We start from the raw sequence: 21038 nt of genomic DNA, 5'->3' as shown, positions 1-21038 counted from the left end.
TCCCACTGCTCTCGCTGCTCCGACTTTATCCTCGGGTGCCTCATGTACCAGATCCCAACAGGAAATGCGTAACGTAGAATACCCTGAGTTGGAAGGGGCCCACAAGCATCCGTGAGTCCAACGGGACCACCCCAAAATCAAACCTTATGTCTTTCCTACTCTTTCTAACTCACCCTTCATACGAAAGCGGTTAGAGTAGCTAGGTTGTTTTCTGCCTGCTGCTCTGTATAGGTGACAGATGAGCATTGTTTCCTGTTTGGTTTTGGTTTTATTTCACTGTTTTAAAGTGCTAGAGGCATACAGGGTTTCTGAATGAAGTACCTACAGCCTGCATAATGCCTATTGTATTAATGTGTTTGAATTTAAATTCAGGTGTTACACTTGTGAAGCAATAACTGAGAAAAAGGAAAGTTACTGAGAATCAGAATTCCAGACACCACGCATTAGAGATGATAAATAAGGGACAGCCAGTCACTGAATGTATAAAACTGACGTACTGTAGTCTTGAATACTAAGGCTGTCATCTCTATCACATTAATTTTTTGAAGTTTTACCCTTCTCCTGCATTCTTTATTTCTGTTTGAGAGAAATCTCAGAAGATACTTTAATTGGACTTTTTTCTTATTATAGCTTTTTATTATCTCATTAATCAATCTTAACAAGACATTTTTGATTGCTCACTGGCAGTGCTTATCTTTCTGTGTTTTATATTTGAAGTACCAATCTGTGAGGAAAAGTTATTCATTGTCCTTTGCTCTATGAAAAAAGGCATTACCTTTATCAGTTACTTGGAGTTCTAATCACTGCTAAAACAAAGTAGAAAGCCATTCTGCCAATCATTCCCCTGCCCTCCATCCCAGCTGTCTCTAATCTAATGAAAGGGCCGAGGGAATAAATTGCCACTTAGGGACACCTGCCCTTCCCCGCCAAGCCACAGTTACTAGCTCCTCTGTGCCCTGCAGTATTTAACAACAAGAACTTTTTACAGACTCAAGAATTTGTTGCTGATTTTCTGGTGTAGGACCAGTGACAATTTTAAACAGTGAAATAGTTGTGCTGTTCAGAGATGTAGGTCACATAAATACTATGTTCAACAGAGGGGATTTACAGGTACTATTATTTCGAAAGTGCATTGCTGAAGATCTTGCTTATTAATTTCAGTGTGTGTGTGTGCACATGTATGCCAGGAGGCTGCATGTTTCGTGAGCACCTGGGATTTACACATTTAACCACAAATATCCTTCTCTGAACATATGGAATTATATCTTGGCAACAATCAAGGGCCAATATGTCAGTTTTCATGCCATGAGTATCATTGCCCTACTTACTTAAAGAAATAGATATTGCATTGAGTCAATAGTGAACAATATTTTTGGAAGAAAATGTTAATATTTTGTAAAATATGGTGTTGTCTAAGTAACTGTTCAGTTGTCATGAAATGCTGTGAAACGTTCAGTTGTTTCAGGCCCTCCTACTCGGGAACACTGAGTGGAGCATTCACATATGCCAGGGCTGAGCTGCAATTGCCTCCAACTTTTATTTATTCTCTTAAACCCAAAAAGCTATTTTGTATTACAAAAATGTCAGTATTATTCCTGCTTGTATTCCTCTTTCTTTGGTAAGAGCGTTGATCCTAGCCAGTAATCCCTACCAGAGTTGCTTTTTCTTGAACAAATTAAATTTACAAACACCGAAGCAGAACCGAGCTATTCCTTCGCTCTCATGTGCAGGCTGCATGTGATCCCTTTAGGCCACAATACCACTTTGAATGCTTAATGTTGACTTGTCGAGTTTCACCAACTGCACGGTGATATGGACAGGATTAAATCTTGTTTTATTTCATCTCCTCCCTAGCCAGGCAGTCGGGGTGTATGGAGGGCTCATCGTGTTTTACTCTGTTCCACCACTGAAGTGCAAATAATAAGCATATTAGTAAATCTGCTGACATTCAGCACCTTGACGCAAATTAGCAGGTTTTTCTAGGTCTGAAATGCATTGTCAAGTGGAATTCTTGTCAGGGTTGTCTCATGTATAAGCAGAAGTCATTACATTTACACCCAGAAGATATTTCGATGGTGAATTAAGGGCTGACCTTCGTATCATACTGTTTATTAGTGCAAGCTTTATAGAAAGCTCCATATAATGGCTCAAAATAAGGTTAACTATTTGTGTGCCATGCCTAAAATGGCCACAGAGTCAGAGCATGAGAGCTTTCAGATAAGTTGTCAGATGCTTAGCTTTTCAGCTTTTTTGCCTGTTATGTTTTGGTTGGAAGGTAGCTGTTAGGCTCCTCTCTTGTTTTTATTATTATTGTTGATGTTACTATGTTAAGAATAGAAGGTGCTTTAATTGGCATATTTTAAAACGTTGCATCTGCCAATGGATAACTGCCAAGCTTACTTTTTTTCAGAGACTATCAGGCTGTCTTCATTTTCTGACTGCCCAAAGGAAATTACAGTATACTGTACTCAGAATCACACTACCTTTTTTTATAGCTGCAGATTGTTTTTATGACATTGTAGATGTACAAAGCCCTAATCAATATCTAGAGACTTGCTATCCTTTTAAGTTATGTGACTCCCAAATTTTAGACATAAAAATATTCCGAGTAAAGCATTATTGGGTTTCATAATTTTCACCACATCTAAAAACAGTTGCTGAGGTTCATTGGATATGAAAGCATTGATTTTTTTTTTTTTGGTAATACTTTGAACTGTTGTGAGATAGTGTCCATCTGTTCTGATTTTGCATTGTCTCTTCTGTTGAGGGAATAGTTTAATGTTTCCAAATAATGGCTGTTTGTCTCATTTTTTGATGAATAGTATGTTTACCAATCTATGTTGTATGGCAATATATGAGTATCTCTGCATCCAAAAGTATCCAAGAAATATATTAATATTTAACATACCTCTAAAGGTTTATCCAATTAATTTGGTATATGAACCTGAGTTCTTTCTAATCTTACTTTTCCTGATATATAGTTTGGGAACTCTGGCTTCAGGTGAAAGGGAAGAGATTAATATGGGACCTCTGTTTAACCTATTTACGACCAGGTGTGGTTCTGTTTGCTAAATAACTGAAATGAAATGACAGTGATATGAATGTTACTTATTTACAGATGTTTGTTTATAAATAAAGAGTTAAGTATTTCAGCTGCTGCAGTGTAATCCACATGCTCTGCAAGTGCTCTGCAAACCTGTGTGTTTCATGACGAGAATCCCCTGTCCTGCAAACAGGCTGAGCAAATTAATCTGGGTGTTGTGCCATGGGGGTCACTATACCTAATGAAACGTTGAAAATAAGGTCCGTAACTTGACCGGGGCTTTTTTGCCAGGTATATATAGAGAAGGTACTGCATGTTTTGACTGGAGTCTCATCACCTAGAAATGTAGAACAGAATTCAGCCAGCCAGTGCAGGCCTGTGCCGCTGTCAGAGCGGGCTGGCGGCCGTTGTTCGGTGTGTGCAGAGGCATGCACCTCCTCATGCAGTGCCTGCGGCCAGCGGCGCCTCACAGCGCCGCTTTTTCATGTACAAAATCAGTTACTGAAATACTGTTAGGACTGAAGGAAACTGAGGATATCCAGATGTGGTGCAGTCACTTTAAGATGAATTTACTGTATTAAGCTTAACCCTGAGTGGTCATTTCTTTGACCTCTTAGGTACAGTGCTGGTCATTATTTCAAGGATTATTAGTCTTTACAGAATCACTTTTATAAAGATTTATCAACCTTTATTGTTCACACACAGTTTCAGTCACCCTAAAAAACTTTCCCAAAGGGAGCTGGCATGTATGTGAGCCTTCTAAACTAGTCCAGGAGCTACATCATGGTTGAATTAACCCTCATTCATGATGTTTTAACACATTCTTTGAGACAGTATCTGTGTGCGCTTTTTGTCTTAGTTTGATGCTACTGGGATGTGTAAGAAGAAAGTTTTTATATGAATGTTTTTTTAGTCCTTAAATTTTGACCTGAAATGTTGACCATAAAATTAGGATCTACATGGACCCCCTTAACACTGCAGTACTTACCAATAGAAGACGATATGTATATAGAGTCATTCATAAAGCATGTGGAAAATATGTTCTACAGCTAATCCTGCCGCACAGTTTCATTTTTATCTTGTGCTACTGAGCTCTTCTCTTCCATAAAACTGAGTGGTATATTAATTGTGAAGGACAGTAGCTCAGAGTCATTCAAGCTAAAAAAATATCCCTTTTTGTTCTACAGAGATCATAAAAAAAAGAAAAAGTAGTAATGCAGAAATAAAAGTATGATCCTGGATAGTGGATTATGACCCAGAGGAAGGAATGTGAACGATGCAGCTGCAGAGAGGAATTTTAAGTGATGTATGTGAAACTGCCAAAATGAAAATTGCAGCCGAAGGAAGTGAGCCAGCAGTCTAACCACAATCAATATGCAGGTTAAGTAAACAATTACAGCCTGCCAGGGGAACTGCAGTGTCTTCAGGTGTAAATTCTGAATTTACTTCATGGATACTTTTCTTGCTATTTACAAAGAGTGTAATGGATCTATCTTTTTATTTATTTATTTTGCAAGCTATAAGACAAAGGCTGCTGTTGGTTTACTTTCAGTCCTTGCAAACAAATGATGCAAGTTAGTTAATAGTTGAGGCTGTTCTAAAAATCTGAAAACTGGTGAAATTATGAAGTGACCAAAAGGACAACTTATGCTATCAGACAATGGTTAGGGAAGGAGGCATAGGAATAAGTAAAAAATGTAAAGGGGTAATATTTTTTGTGAATGCTGAGCTTGCCCAATATAGAAGACGACAACCCTACAATGGAAACAGTTGTGTTTTCAACATTTTAGGATAGTTTCCTTATCAAATATTAATGTGTGGAAAAGCCCTTGTGTGATAACTTGGCAGTTGATCTACCAGAAGATACTTCTGCTCCTTGCAAGGTTTTCTATAAAGTTGCTAAATAGCTTAAAATTATTTCAATACTATTAAAAGATTCGTAACCCCAAAACAGAGCTGAGGTAGATTTGTAGATGAAAGTATTTCATTTGTTTCACGTTGATCTCTTACCCCTTACTTGGGCAAAACATTTGAAACTAATAGTGTAGTAGGCAGCTGCTCTACCATTATCCCCTTATTTTGTATTTAAGTGCCCCAAAATAGCTTTATGCTTTAAAAATATCAGTTGCTCCTTGTGGACAGTAAAGCGCCAGATGGTATTTGTGTCCTTATGTTCAGAACAAATGAAGTACAAAGAACCAGCTACTCCCTGGTCTCTCACCACTGCATGTGTTGCTTAGGATTAGCTAAGGCATGTGATGTATCTGGGCGGAATGCTATATAGTGAGATGTGGCAGAGCACACAAGAAAACAGGAAAGCAGACTTCGTTAATTTTGTAGCCCCACAAAGAAAATTGTTTCATTTTATTTTCTCTCAGCATGTCTCGGTGTTTTTGCACTGTGAACGATTTTGGAGACTTTTTGTTGAATGCTGAGAAGCACCAGTGCCAAATGCTAGAAAAGAATAGCTGAGGAAACAATTTAAATTTCAACATTTTATGCCAAGACATGATCCAAGACGCAGTTGTGACTTTGGACAGTGCGGTCAGACTGCAGCTGCAAGAGATCTGGAGCAGATCAGGAAGGAAATATTCCAACAGATGTGATTTACAGTAGTGGTACAAGCAGTCATATGCTTCCTGCAGTTTTCTCTTATTAAATAAATGTTAGCAGTTTTGTTTTGGGTCATATGCAAATGTGAAAGACCAAATTTATATGCATCTTAGAGGGGAAACAATAGAATTAGATCCGTATTTACTTCAGCTGATTTTGCACTTAGGGATGATGTGGTAGCAGAGCACTTGAGATGCTGACCCCGTGGATTTGTAAGAGAACTTGTGTTTAAAATGAGGTTTGCGGATGGACTGTGGTATTGAAATATTGTATGCTGGTGGGTTGCAGCAAGCTCTGTAGTTAGGCAGCACTGGCACTTGTTTTCCACAGACAGAAAGATAAAAGTTGTTATGCAGGGTGCAGCTTCAGGGAAGAGTAGGTGTACCTCCCAGAATTAAATCCCTCTTATATTGGTATATTGGATGAACATGTAAATAAATGAAAGTTCTCTTCTTTATTCAACTTTCTGTTAGAATGATGCAATGGACTTTTTTTTTTTAAAAGGAATATAGAATTTGAGAGGAGTAGAGGAGCATAATACAATATTTACAGTTAACTAACATACTCCACACTCTGAAAAATTTTGGAAGCCAGAAACCAGAGAGGTCATTTTCCTTATACTTTAGGTCTATCACTGTGTTTTCCTTACGTGCAAAGTAAAGCTGCATGCATTTTTTGGTTTTACTGAACTTCTGAAGCCAAAACAGAATAATATGTTTTTTCTATGTCATATCACTTAAGACAGCAAATGACTATCTACTAGATTGCATTTTTCAGCCTTTGTACGTATATGCTACAGTAGCTGATTTGGTGTTCTGTAAGAATTCCTTTTTAAATTGACTTAACAATTTATACTCCCAAATTGTTCACATTTCTAAGTTGTATATGAAACTAATGAAACAGGATAGAATTGTAGGCCAGTTACCTCACTTGTTCTTATGTGATGTACATGAGGAAAACAGATACTTACTAGACACAGCAATGAACAGAGAATGACTGGTGGAAAGGGTTCATTTTCTGTATACAGCATCTCTGAGAGGACTTTTGGGCTTGCTCAAAAGGAAGCTCCTGTTTATGTATTCTAGCATCTCAAACTGATGGGCAAACTGCTGATGCAGCACACAATAGCTGAGCGTAGGGGAAGGGGTCACAGGTGTAAACTCACCAGTCTGTGAATCAGCTGGGAATTACTTCAGCTTTTCATCAGGTTATAATAGCTGAGGAGTGCCTTCGCATCAATTTGCAACTCTGTGCTTCAGAAAGCCATTCAGGCTGCCAGGAGGAATGATATGGGATGTGGGAAACTGATTTGGTTCCTACTCTGCCAAAAGTATTTCCTTTAATTGCCAGTAAGCCCCGTGGTTTCTGTCTGAAGCCCTGTATGGATAAGGCCACGCAAGTGTCTTGGGTGTCATGCTGGAGCACAGGAAGGCCATCCCTGCCTTCAGCCATCCTCTCTGCTTGATAAGAGTTATTGAATAGATTGGAGCAAAGCCCTTCTGATATCTATATGCCTTTTTAGGGCTGTAGGAACACCCTCCGATAAGATTCCTGTGCTCTAGCAGAACCAGTGCAAAGTACTCATAAAACAACAAAGAAGTTGGCCTGAGGTTCCCATGAGAATGTGCTGCTGGTGTGTGGGTGCCTTTTGCCTTTATCCTAAGTTCTACATGCACACCTGAACACATACCTGCCTGGTCGGTGTGGGGAAAGGTGGCAAAAGGAGACAATAAAAGTAAGCATGGTAGCCGTGAACTTAAACCCAGCTGAAAAGGGTTTGAATAATCCTCTGGGTATTCAACTTGTTAAAAAGTTTGATCCATTGAATAAAGTATTTTTTCTCATTATTATTTTTATAGTACGAAAAATCAGGTAATATATAGTTCGGTACAGGAGCTAGAGGAACAAGTCGCCAGTAGAAGTATGGCCTGAAATGCTAATGGCTTTAAAACAAAATTATGCCCATTTAAAAATGAAGCAGTCAATTTTTAGGTAGCTGCCATACGAGTAGAATGAAAACAAATTATCTCACAATTGATCAAAAGGTAAATAATGAAATATTTTGCTGCGTACTGAGCACTCTGCAAATAAGGAAATAGCACTGATAAACTGTGTTTGAGATTGAGATTGGCGTAATTGGTAAAAATGAGTCTGAAACAGAGAAAAGGAGGGTAAGGTAGAGATTTTTGGACTGCCAAACCTACCTCCCATAGGCAGAAAAAGTTCAAGTCTATTCCAATGATGATGGAGCTAGCAGTGAGCAGAAACAAGGAGAGCCTGAAGAGGAGGTCATGGCATGGATAGCAGCAGCCAGGGAGGCCAGTCTGGTCCCACTTCTGCAGGTTTGAGGGATGGGTTCCTTGCTTGGCCTTGTTCTGTCCGTCCTGCTCCGGGGGGTGTGCCCATGAGTGACCAGTGCCACCAGTATTCATCGCTTCTGTGCAGCTGAGCACAGCCACCTGTGTCTGGGAGGGCACGGCTGGATGTTTGGCAAGCAAGTGCAGGGAAAAGTAACAGGCCTGTTACAAGTCTGTTCTACAAGACTGTATGTAGGTGCTACAACCAGCAGAAGGATTTTCACTAATCTTGATGAAAATTGCCGGTGGTCAGGATACAGTAATTAAAGTGTTTGTATGCAAATATAATGAGCTGGAGCAGTCAAATGAGGAATGTTAGAAGATTGCAAAAAGGTAGTGGGAAAAACAGTGAGGTCTGGCATGGGGTGTAGCAATCAAAAAGGGTAGATTTGCATGTTAATTTATGTGGTAGATTGAAGAAAGAAGTAGCAATAGTGTAGCTAAATTCCATTTGAATTAAAAGCACTTCAAAATCAGGGAATAATGGTTAGTAAAATTCTACTAATTTTGTGAATCTGTAGGACATTGTTGGGTTGGATTTGGTTACCAAAAAGGATCTTTTCAGAGCACTTTATGGTTTAATGGTTTGTGCATGATTAAAGCATTAAATATGACCAGTAGTTGTGAACAGATGGGTGGGCAGCCCCACATATGGCAGTATTTAACTTCTTCAGTATAGCTTGAAGAACAAATGCTAATAATATTGTATTGGTTATTTCTGCTGATCACAGCTGACATTGTGGTTTGGTGTTTTTTGTTTGTGTGGTTTGTTTGTTTGTTTGCTTGTTTTGTGGTTTTTTTTTTTTTTTTTCCACTCCATCAAATAGAGGCCAACTTTAAGGTTTCATTCTAGATGAGCTGATTGAAGAACAACATATTTTGTGTTATTCAGATAAAAGTAAATGGTAAGATTAAGACAAGTAGGTCTGTAACTGAGGATTTCAAGCCTAGGTATGCTATGGATGTGAATGATTAAATCAGTCTACCTAGGCAGCTCAGAAAAGACTGGAACTTTCTTACTCAAATGTTGAAAATTATGTGGTATTAATATCCAAAACAAAGAAGGAAACATTGCTGAAAAAATAACTGGACACATAGCTATATAATTAAAAATAAATGAACTGAATGAAAAAATGCAAAACAGACAGCAAATAAATCTATGAAAAAGAGGTAAAGAAGCATAGGAATAAGGTGTATTGAACAAACTTCAGGCAGAGCTAGGCCTCACACTGGGTATTAGACGTGGTAAAATTTCCCAGTCATAAGTCAGCACTCACAGAAACAAACCACTAGGAAGAGCATGAGAACACTGTTCAGAGGTTGAAAGTATGACCTAAAAAGTAAGAAAATACTTTATTCTGACCTCATTAGAGATGATGTTGACCATGGTGGAAAATGGAGGTTGTCTCATAGGAGTGTGTCCACAGGCTTTAAAATAAAAATCATTGCAGCTGAGATACAAAACGCAGAAAGCTTGATCTCATGAAGGGTAGTGATCAACCAGTCCATGGCCAGAAAGAAGAAGGGGCTTGCTCACCAAGTCTCATATCTGATCCCACATGGCAGCAGATATACAGTGATTAAAGAGAAGGAAATGTGATCTAGGGGTTATAGGTGCATTATATAGGTGACCTTGAGGTTTTAGAAGAAATTTTGAAGGGAATCCTTCCTGTTCCTGCAAAGGCATCAGGCTTTCTTACAGGCATTGCTTCCCAGTTTACCACACCTGTGGGCTCAAACACTTCTGAACAAATTGTACCTCTAAGTAATACTGAACGTCTTGTTTAAAGTGACTGAGCATGGGTCAGTCTAGCACTACTCCTTAATTTCATGCCCGTACCTTAGTTCTGGTACAGAATGGGCAGAAAAAGATCTGCACAAGTGTGGATTAATCTTGTTGTCTAAAACCTTCTCATGTAAAGTAACAGAAATTTAATATAGGTGCAGAACACAGGTTACAGAGTTTCTGTGAGGCTCTCTTCCAACTGCTTTGTGAATACAGCTAACTCTATGAAATGACTTCAGCTTTCTTGTGGAGGACAAGTGAGAGATTATCAAGAAGGCATTTGAATCTACAAAGATTTCCCCCTAAGAATCACGCTCACTAAATGTCAAATTTTGTCCTGGAAGGTAAGTGTGTTAGGCCCCATACTAGTACTAAGCATAAATTAAATTGTAGATAGCAATTTGTTTAGCAGAACAACATTTATTTCTATTTAAGCAATGCTGTTGTGAATGAGATGTAAAACTGCAGTAGACCTGTGCCAGAAAGGTTCCCCAGTAAATTCTTTCCTGACCACCAGAACCACCAGTATGACCAAAAGCGTTCTAAATAGCACATTTACTGTACTACATCTACAGGGACTGTAAAAAAAAATAGGACAGTTAAAGACTTCTTCCAAGCCCTTTGGGACAGTCCATTGGACTGAGGCTTTAGCAATTCTTCCTAGAACCGAGATGAGGAAGTGGTGGGAATTTTTATAACACAGGTCATTTTACTTCTAAAATTACTGCTTACAGTACCTATTACTGTTAAAAGTAGTGCTGGAAGAGGACTGTGCAATAATTAAGTTTAGGCAGTGCTGATAAATTAAAAATAAAACATGGGTGTAGAAGTTGCTTATAGGAGCTTGTTTAATCTTCCAGTTTTCCCCAAGTTAAATATCAAATTATTGCTAATGCTTGGCATTGCAGGAATTTAGTTCAGATACGCTCATCAAAAGTGCTCTTATCATTAGAGGGTGTGATTGTGTCATCTCCAGTAGAATTATTCCACACCACTGGTATTTCTTGGCAGACTGACATGTTTTCACTTGACATTGCTGTAACCCCTGGGAAAGAAAGCGAGTCCTACCTTCCTGTGAATAATTCATCAGTGAGCCATCATACTCAAGTATTCCAAAGTAATCCTTTCTTTTGAGGGAGGAAGGGAGGGATAGATACCAAAGCCTCTTTTTCTTTTCTTCTTTAACCTTAATGTTACCAGGCAGCCTTACCTCTTCATAAGCATTCTTCCATAGCAATCTTCCCTCCCAGCAAAGAGCCAGAGGTCCCTTCCAACCTAAACCATTCTGTGAACTAACGCTCAGCACTGTTCTCTCGGTACTTAAATTAATCCATATTATTTTTCCAAAGGGTTCTGGAGCAGCCCAGCTTTCTGAGAGTGCTGGATTGTCTGGAGTTGAACAAGAATGCCAGTAAATGAGACTTTTTCTCAAAAATCCAGCCAAGCAGCATGGCTTTCTGTTTAGTTAAAATATGCTAGACTATATTTTCTAATGACAGGGTATACTGACATTATTAGCCATGAACATGCAGACCTCATATTAAACACTTGGCAGAACCAAAATTCTCCAAGTCCCTCTTTCTGGAAAGTGTGATGTTTCATATTTGATCAGACAATGAAGAGCTTAACATTCACAGGCATGATTAAAGCAGCAGCAAAAATATTTACACTAAGTCAGTTTGCATAATTTGTAAGTTATAAAAAGTCTGGATTTTCTATTTATCTGGATAAATGTTCTGATTGCTAATAACAAGCTTAAAAAGCGTAAGTTAAAACATAAGACCCAGTGTAGCACATTTTCTTATTTTAGGTAAGCCATTCTTAGTTCTCCTTTTTGAAGGCTCTACTACTGGTATTATTTTTTTTTCATAAAATTGTATCAATAGCAGATGTTCACTTTATTCTTTACTTTTTCACTTCTAATATGTATTTTTCATGTCTGCTGGAAAAGCTTGGCTATCAGTTTAAAGCATGTTCTTGATAACAGGCAGGCAAGGGCTGGATGAGCCATTCCTTTATTCTTATGTGCAATATCTTGGGTATTCGAAGGGCTCTTTAGTGATCCCTTCCCCTAAGAAGCTCAAATAATTCCTGGTATTTTATTAATCTGTCAGAGCAAGGGTTGCTTCTGAATTTATCTTGGTATTTCTGTCTGAAACAGCTGTGCAGCCTATGCTTCAAATTGCCAGCATTAAATCAACATAGTTTTCCTCCTCATTCTTCATCAATTTGTCATATAGATAAGCCCACTACCTGCACTAGCTATCTTCCATTATCCACTGTTCTCGCTGGTTTCTTCCATATACTTCCATCAACACCCACAGAGGCTTTTTACTCTCAAATATATTCTGTCTGTTTCTCTTTAGCTTTTTTAACTCCACTGCTTAAGACTGCAGATAGCTAATGACTCTAAAAATTGAGCATGTCATATGACTTATTTTGCCAGTGATATAGCTAGGTGGTTTGGACTTTAATCTCTAGACATCATATAAAGGAAATAAATAAAAAAAAAAAAAAGAGAGAAAAGCAACAAGAGAAAAATGCATCTTGATGATTTTTGTTTATGGTAACTAGCATCCAAATTTCTTTTCTAATTATTGAAACTATACACACTATTTACACATTATGGGAAAGTGATTGAATACACCTTACCCTCCATTATGAACTAAGCAGGAAGTGCCCTTCATGATCAGATTTTTACCCCCATGAAATTTAATCATTATTCAGATTCCTGTTTTTTCATATATTTGCTTGTTCTTAAACGTGCTTCCATGACATGTATATGTAACCTCCCTAACTAAGATGTTCTTATTTGCATTGTAAAACAGTAAAGAATGTCTAATGTCAGTATTATAATGAATACTGTATTTAAAAGCTCATGCCTCATTTTTCTACATGCAGTATTGGCAGCAGAGTGTTATAGTCTGTCCTGATATTTCACTGTATAAATTAGACGGCTAAGGAAGGAAAAGGAAAAACAGCAGATATAGATTAAGTGACCTGTTCCAGATCACAACGCACAACTTTGACAGCATAAGTAGATTTCCAGCCCAACCTACTAAATCTGGAGTCATGAAAAATGTAATCCTAATTTTTAGGAAAAGGTGAGGGGTTTGAAATTAACTTGAATTTTATTTGTATCCTTTCTCTGCTTCTCTACATAAATGACTGCTTACAGTGGCTGTTGTAAACATCATTTAAATGTTTTTCAGGAAGCACTGTTTTCAGTTTTCAATTATTCATTTTTTACACTTAAGAAAAATATTACTAAAATGAAAAAAATTGCATAGGAAGAAAGACATTGCAAAGACTTGCTGCTTTTCCTCCATTAGAGCACAAGCACAAGTTGAAAAGGGGCATATGTTTTTCATAGCATGTAACCTCCGCGTGTGGGCACATTGGATACTAAAATAAAGAAAGAGCTGCCAGACTTTTGTACAAGGGATATATTTATTTGCAAAGGAAAAGGTTAGCAAAATTGTCAAAACACCTGAATAAAAATAAATTCAGAAATAAAACAAATGGGAGACTACTCTAGAAATGTCTGTAATTGTGCAAGGTGTTTGCACATAAATACTTTAAAAGAGATATTTCCTCTTTCAAAACAGACAGAAGCTGCTGATTCCCTCTGCTTCCCTGTTGCTGCTGCGGGTGCCCCAGGCTTTTTCCTCTAGTGCAGCTGTGCTCCACTGAAATAAATGGCGCTTCCTGGGGACTACATCTTTAGTTACTGGTACGAGAGTCATCATAACGTGCAGTGAGATATTTCAGTAATGCTTTCAAATGACTATTAAAACACAACACTGCATAATAAAATCACAATTGCATGATTGTGGATAAAGCAACCAGTGACACAGCTACCTACAAATTATTCCCCTCAAAGAGAAACTAGTAGCAAAATTGTAGGGCAGCAAGGAAAAGCCTAAAAAAAACCCAAACTCTCAGTGGTGTAGTCTCACTGCTGTCTGCCTCTTCCTAGCTCCCTCCCATTTTTCTGTTTTGGCTTACAGTCTCCAAAGTTCTGAGTTTTCACAGCTCAGCTCATCTATTGCCTCACATCACAGGGAATTATCATTCAGGCTAATATGAAAACTGGAGAAGCAAATTCAAAATGTACCACTGTCTTCAAGCAGATCCCAGTTATTTCCTATATAAAGTTAAACAATATTTAAGAATTATAGCAAAGAGTTCCCTTCTATTTCCCAATATCTACCAGTAAAGGCTACAAACTATTCACATTTAAGTTGCTTCTGATGCAGCACATCTTGCTGGCTTCTCAGGACTGGGACACACAGAACTCTTCTGCCAAGGGCTTTACAACAGTCAAGGCTGTTGATCTCAAAAGAGGCCAGGGACGCCTTGCCTAATTCTAAGTACTTACCTAATACTTACTAAGTACTTACCTAATACTAAGTACTGTGTGTCAAGTAGGATGCCAGTGTATCAAGGCATTGAGATCATCAGTGGAGAGCAATGTACACCTCTTAGGGCAATTAAATACGGACTTAGAGTTCTGCTGGGTGCTTGCAAAGTGAGCCCCCAGACAACTAAGAGTATCTGGCCCTGGGCTTTTTTCTTTCCATATTTTTGTGCTTTTGTTTTTGGTCATTTGCTTTTTCTACCCTTAAATACAGTTTGCTGTTTGTCACATTTCTTTTTTCTCTTTTTTTAATTTGAGGAGCTAGGCTTGTCATCCCGGACCCATGAAGGCAGTGAAAGTTACATCTGTAATAGAAACAGGAAGATAGCAGCACTTCAAACACCAGCATATTTTTCAAGCAGACTCTGTGTACTCATAAAACGTTAGAATTTAGGATCTTTCAAGTGACAACTGTGACTGCCTCACTTAATGTCATATTTCTAGAAGACCCTTTCCCAGCCAATGCTCTTTAACCATCTGTCCCCTAAAGAAAAAGGAGACACAGGTCTTGTGTTTAAGCTATTTCTTCTCCAGATGGAAACGTTTCCTATGACATTCTTCATTGTACTTATTAAAGAGTATGTGGTACCTGCTTGAGTATACCAAGACCACATATTTGTATTGCTTTCTTTGTGTGGCTCATAACATTTGCCCAATTATCAAATTTTTGTGAATTCACTTATTTTTGTAACACGATTTCAGTCTAATCTTGCATTCTAGACTATTTATTTTATCATCGGAACTGTCAAAATTGATAGTAAGTACTTTGGCACTTTGTCTATTTAATGGCCAGTTTATTTGGGAACAATTACAGTTATCTCATATGTTTCCAGCATGTGTTTCTGAAAATAGTCTGTCTCTGCACTATTTGAGAAAATCAGTAATTGAAACGTGAACTGTGTGCTGCGAAACTAGAAGTATATTCTCGTTTTGTTTTCTGCTTGGGGAGGAATCGGGTTCCAGCTGGAATGGTCATTTGTTCTCTCTCTGTATTTTGTTTCTGGTAAGTTGTTCTACAAGCCTGCAGGGTAGTGTTACGGGATAAAAACCTCCTGAACATACCCTAAATATGCTTACCAGTATGTGTTCTGCAGATATGCAGAATTACCAGGTTAGAATATTTGTAATTTAAAGGATATTAATTTCTTTATGTCTTAGATAGGATTTTGAAGTGTCAGAGAAGAAATGTTTGCATTTATATTCAGCAGATTCTTTGTATTAGTGCAAGGAAATTATCCCCATAAAGATGTCTGAGGAAAATAGTCTCATTTGATTCTTTAGTAGCTTAAATGTATCACTTAATTTCACCTGTTTCTTCAGATATTTATGTGTGTGTATGAATACAAATTCTCAGGATTAACATGTTTGGGAAAGTTAAGAGCTGCTGGAAAGGGGACAGTGGGTAGTTTCTCAAATTCAGCATAATTGAGACTAGAGATGCAAACAACTGCTCTTGGTATTGATAGCTGTACCTAATTTTCTTCTGATGATTTGTGTCATTTTGAAAATACATGATTTTAAAGATGAAGCCTTCTATGAAGCTGTCAAAATCTTACAGTTCACATTTCAGAAATAATCAAATTACACCTTCTATACTTAACTAGAGACCAAAGTGCTTTTCACATGCAGCATTGCATTCAGCACAAAAACAAATGCTAATGTGACTATCGGTACAGGACCAAACTTTATCTGAGATCTGGGGTGTTGCCATGGCAATTCCAATTGTTGGAAAAAAAAATCCCCTTTTGTGCTTCATTCTGACATTATATTGCAAAATGATGATTATGAAGAAACATGCAACCCAAAGGGGGGAAAAATTCTCCTTTGAAGATGTAAAACATACTTTCTATCCCATTTACTTTTTGTGAAACTCTGTGTGCCCAGATTTCTGAGCTCTGTTTTTTGCAGATTCAGATACATTATTTTTCAAACTGCCATACTAATACAGAATGTTATTTCTCCCAAATGCAATAATCAACGTAATAAGAAACCCAGAGACATATATCCCATTTACTATGCAAATATCAATTTCTATTATATTATACTGCAGACATGGACCTCACTGTTGCTTAACAATACTTCCTACGTTAGTCGAAACATCTAAAATACAAAACTTGCCTATGTTATTTATGCATATCAACTCTATAATCTATGTAAAATATAATCTGAACAGCTCATAACAGTCAATTAGATCAGTCATTTCTGTTTCTAGTTATAAAACTGTTTTTCTACCAATACATCTCATTGTGAGAAAATTGATATGGATATTACCTATTCCTTGCTAAATCGATATAAAACATGCTTTAAATTAAAAAACAAACAAACAAACAAACAAAAACACAAAACAACACACAGTGCTTCCAAAAGAGAAACAAATGAAGAGGTAAAGTTAGGATTTGGTTTGCACTGCAATTCACACTGAAGTTTATTGTACATCCCTTTATGTAGGGATAAAATGGGAAACACTTCCAGAAGAGAACTAATTCTTGCAGTACTGCATTGCTGCTTTATAAATAAATCATTGTCCTTTCTCTATTGATCACTGGAACAATCCAGTTGAAGAATGCTGACTTAGTGCAGCCCTTCTTAGTAGTGCTGGATTGAGAGAAAAAGCCTGGTAAGTGGGACCCAAAAGCAGGGAGTAACAAAAACCCCACACTGGTCAGAGATCAGGTTTGATATGTAAAATCCAGCCCTTGATTTATTTCTTACCTCCAAAAAAGCTTGACAAAGAAGTCGATTTCTTTTTATTTCCTTTTTCCCTTTCCCTTTCCCTTTCCCTTTCCTTTCCTTCTATAATGACATTGAGCAGGGGGAATACTAAATATAAGACAATACTAGTTGTGATTACTGAATGCTGAAGATCTGTGTATAATGTATTCTGAAATTTTTCTAAGACATACTCAAAAAGACCTTCCAAGTTTAATCCAGTCTTTTTATGATCCCAGTTATGGTATTTATGTGTCAAGAGATAAGGGCTCAAGTCTTCCAGGAATATGTTAGACTTAGTAGTCTCTTTTGGAAAAAGTACTGCATTCCTGCAAATTGAAGTGAAATCTGAATTTTGTTTGGTTATCTCAAAGATCATTGCCAATGTGTCAATTTTGTGATGTCAGATTGTTTTAATTTGTCAAGATTGCTCGTATCAGGCCCCAAGGCTCTTCTAGGAAGAGGAGTAGCCTGTTACAGCAATGAGCTGAGCAATACTACTGTTTCCGCATGTCTGGCCTTTATTATCAGTATTGGATCTTTGAGCATATTGGATCTATATTTTTATACACCTTATAAAACATGTCTTTTGCCAAAACTAGTAGTAGGTGACCCTATCAGGACTACACTCACAATGTCATTATCCAGAACTTTCAGCTACTTCTAGAATATAAATTTACTCTTTTTCATAAACCAAGATTTACTGGTAGAAACAGGGCTCAGCTGATGGCAGATTATTCAGGGCCATGGTGATGCATAGCTTTTAGGGCATGTTGTCATCGCATCAGTTCTTTCTGGTTCCCATCAATTACAAGTGCTTCCAGGATGCAGATCTGTAAAATGCAATTACTTATTCCGCCGGTTGTGTTGTCTCAAATGTGGCAATCGGAGGCAGCACATGCTCGTTGTACTCCCCCCCGGCGCACAGCTTGCTGGCTGATAGGACACGAAGTATTAGCGAGCGTTCTTGAACACAACAGAGGCACAAGGTGTCGAGCAGAAAAGCATGACGTGAGGGACCGCTGAGGTGAGCGCTGTGTTGAACTGCTGGCCTCGTGCAGGGCGGCCAGGCTCCTGCCGGCCGTGGGCCCACCAGGACCGCTCCCTGCTGACCACTCACAGCACCAAAACTTCCCCAACCAGAGCAGTAAATCCAGAGCAAAGGGAGTCCAGAGACCGGGTCTGGAGGCAGAGACACAGACCAAGGCTGTCCTTGTTGCCAGCATGGCAGAGGCACCAGGCCCAGCCCTCGTTTCCAGTGGGCTGGTGGCTGGCAGGCTTCCCCTTCTCTTCCCGCAGCGCCCGCTGAGCATCCATTCGTGCTTTCTGCCAGCACGCCGAAAGGCCTGCCATCAAAACGAGCACAATAAACGGGGACGTGTAGCTATACGAAGCAACGCAGAGTGCCAAAGAGACAGACAAACAAACGCAGCGTTGTTCCCTATTTTTTTGACCATCTCCATCTTCCAGCTGAAGCGAGGAGTCTGACCGCTGACCACTAGATGACACTGTTGTATAAGGCCAAGCTCAGCATAATGGCTTTAACTATAACTAATTTACTTAGGGAACATGTATGTGTATAATTAGGAGTCATCAATGTCTTTCTTTTAAAATAAAATAAGTTTACCATACCCAATTAGATATTTCTTCCAAGATGAATTTCATTCTAATTGGGTAAAACTATGCTACTGGCTTAAAACATGGCAAAGGGTGTATTTGTATCCAATTCCACGGTTTCCATATTTTTTTAGTTCTTGCAATAAATGGATCTGATTACACCTTTTAAATCGATGTTCTCTCAAACTGGTATGACATAAATGATTGTTCTGTCATTGTGATTTTACTGCCATTGTTTTCAGTGTGTGAGGTTTGTTAGTGATATCTCTCTTAATCTCATTCTGTCTTTCCCCCATCCTCCTGATTGTGATCTTGAATCTGCATGTTCTTTCCATCAAAACTGAAGTGATCTATTTAAAGAGGCAACGACTGCCACCATGCATGACTGTAGCCTGACCATGACACTGCAGGCTTTCGAGCAGCAGTGAGATCAGTAATCCCCGGCTAATGAACGAGAGCTCCAAAATGTCTGTTGTGCAGGGGTTTTCTTTAAAAGCTCGGATTTCCTGTAACTGAGCATTGCCAATGGAAAATCTAGTTTTTACAGATGTCAGGCTAAATTCAGCCTAGGTAAAATGCAAATTCGGTGCTTTTCTATAGGGAAAATGAATGCATTTAAGCTTCTGTGTGAATTCAGAAGGACCAGCTAGGCAGAGCCACACCCAGCATGGACAAGGCTTACATCTCTTCCCAAAGAAATTTCATTAATGCCTGAATTTGCTTTGCCAGCTGAGTTCTGGATATTCCCACCAAAATGCCGTGTCATGTGCCAGTGCAAGAACTATGCTCAATTTACAGTTCCTGTGGATCAGTAGCAGTTTTGGTACGGGTGATCAGCTCTGGTGGCTACGGGCAGGGACACCGCCAGTTTCACCTTGTGCCTGTTCCTATCAGTCCATTCCTGTGGCTGTCTGAACAGAACTTGTCTATTAAATCTTGATGGCATCTTTTAAATTAATTTCAATTCTCTTCTGGAAGAAAAAAAAAAAAAAAAAAAAGCTACTCCTGCAACAAAATAATGGCAAAGTCATCTGAGAATAATTTTCAACACGTGGTTTATAACTACATAGTACCTCAGAAGTAGCTTGTCTATCTAACCCATTTGTGCAATGCTTTTTGTGCTATCCCAGTATCTCATATACAAAATTATGGGCTATTATATTAAGTCAGATCTGTGTCTTATTTATTGAAGTGTTGGTTCACTAAATAAAGGATCTCAGTGATGATTTGAGCTGGCTAAAAACCTGCTTGAAAATTATATATTTCAGCTAAAGGTTTTCAACAAGCTCTATTTTTGAAGCTGAAGTGCTTCAATTCCCAATGACCAAATTCATTAAAATATAAATTAGCCTAAAGAAACAGATGAATTTCAATGGAGTATTTGCATATCATATTTGGTGTGAATGTAACAGTTTCTTCATGTAGACTAACAGCTACTGCAATCTTCAGAGCCCCATGGTTGAGTAAATGACTGTGGGGAGAATGAGGAAGCAACGAGGACAAGGATGAAAATTATTTGTACTAAATGTGAAAGAATATTGCAGAATTTTGCAGCCTGAATTAAAGCATGTGTTAAAACAGTTTCCTCAACTAAGACATATCTTAGCTAATCAGTTAGCATCGGAGGTATATGCATGTCACAGTGTTCCAATCACAGAAAGAGATTTAAGGAAATAAATGTCATGTTTCAATTGTATTTTCAGAATTGTAGATAATTAGTGATTATTGCAAAAAGGAAGAATATGATCTGAGAAATAAAGGTGAAGAGCAATCAGGCTGAGTGGATTACAATGTCATACCTCTGGGGAGTTAAATGATCCACCTGTGGTAAAGACCTTTGCATCCGCAAAAGGCAGGAATAGAAATTACTCATAAAGTTTGACCTGTTGTTCTGTAAGTAATATAGCAGAGACTCCAATACGGACTATCTTGTCAATTCCTTTTAATAAATGAAGCTGAACTGATACAGCGGCTTCTGTAGTTTCTCTGATCTGTACCAATTCTCTGCTCTATGCCTTCATGTGTATTTCCGTGAATTGCTGATGCACTTGGCCAGTGAGTTTTCTGGGACTTCAAAGCCAAGCCTTTCACTTTGCCTTGTATAAAACATGTCCAGAAACTGGGTATTGGAGAGAATAAGTAGGGAGAAAAATACTGATTTTAGATTTTTGGATAATCTAAGAAAAATGGTGTTGTCCTCACCCTCCCTCTCCCTCTCCCCCCACTCCCTTTCCTCCCCCCCCCCCCCCACCAAAAAAAAAAAGGGAAAAAAAAAAAGAGAGAGAAAGAAAAAAGGCCATCTCTTCTTCATTTTGGAATTTTTAGCTTTCTGGTTTTTGTGCCAAGTTTCCAGAAAACTCTTTTGTAGGGAACTAGCTCCATATAAATGCAAACAACAACTACGAATATTGCATTTGTAACTTCTAGAAGGTACTGCAATACTGGAGAATATATTCTTAAGACACTATTTCGCATCACTTTCCAGGAGAAAGG

General features: G+C 38.3%; 1 protein-coding gene across 1 annotated transcript in view; it reads right to left on the bottom strand.

The window, feature by feature from the left end:
• SNX7 (sorting nexin 7) overlaps positions 1–12179 on the bottom strand; it is a 42676-nt gene extending 30497 nt beyond the window's left edge. The window contains exons 1-2 of the mRNA XM_040564808.1: positions 12176–12179; positions 5041–5046 (exon numbers count right to left, since the gene is read on the bottom strand). The gene's annotated coding sequence lies outside the window, so the exon portion shown is untranslated. The remainder of the gene's footprint in view (positions 1–5040; positions 5047–12175) is intronic.
• Between the last annotated feature and the right edge of the window lie 8859 nt (positions 12180–21038).

The sequence above is a fragment of the Cygnus olor genome, chromosome 8, assembly GCF_009769625.2.
Source record: "Cygnus olor isolate bCygOlo1 chromosome 8, bCygOlo1.pri.v2, whole genome shotgun sequence".
In the NCBI taxonomy this organism is placed as follows: Eukaryota; Metazoa; Chordata; class Aves; order Anseriformes; family Anatidae; genus Cygnus; species Cygnus olor.
The sequence above is the reverse complement of the archived record's forward strand: the minus strand, read 5'-3'. Positions and strand labels throughout refer to the sequence as shown.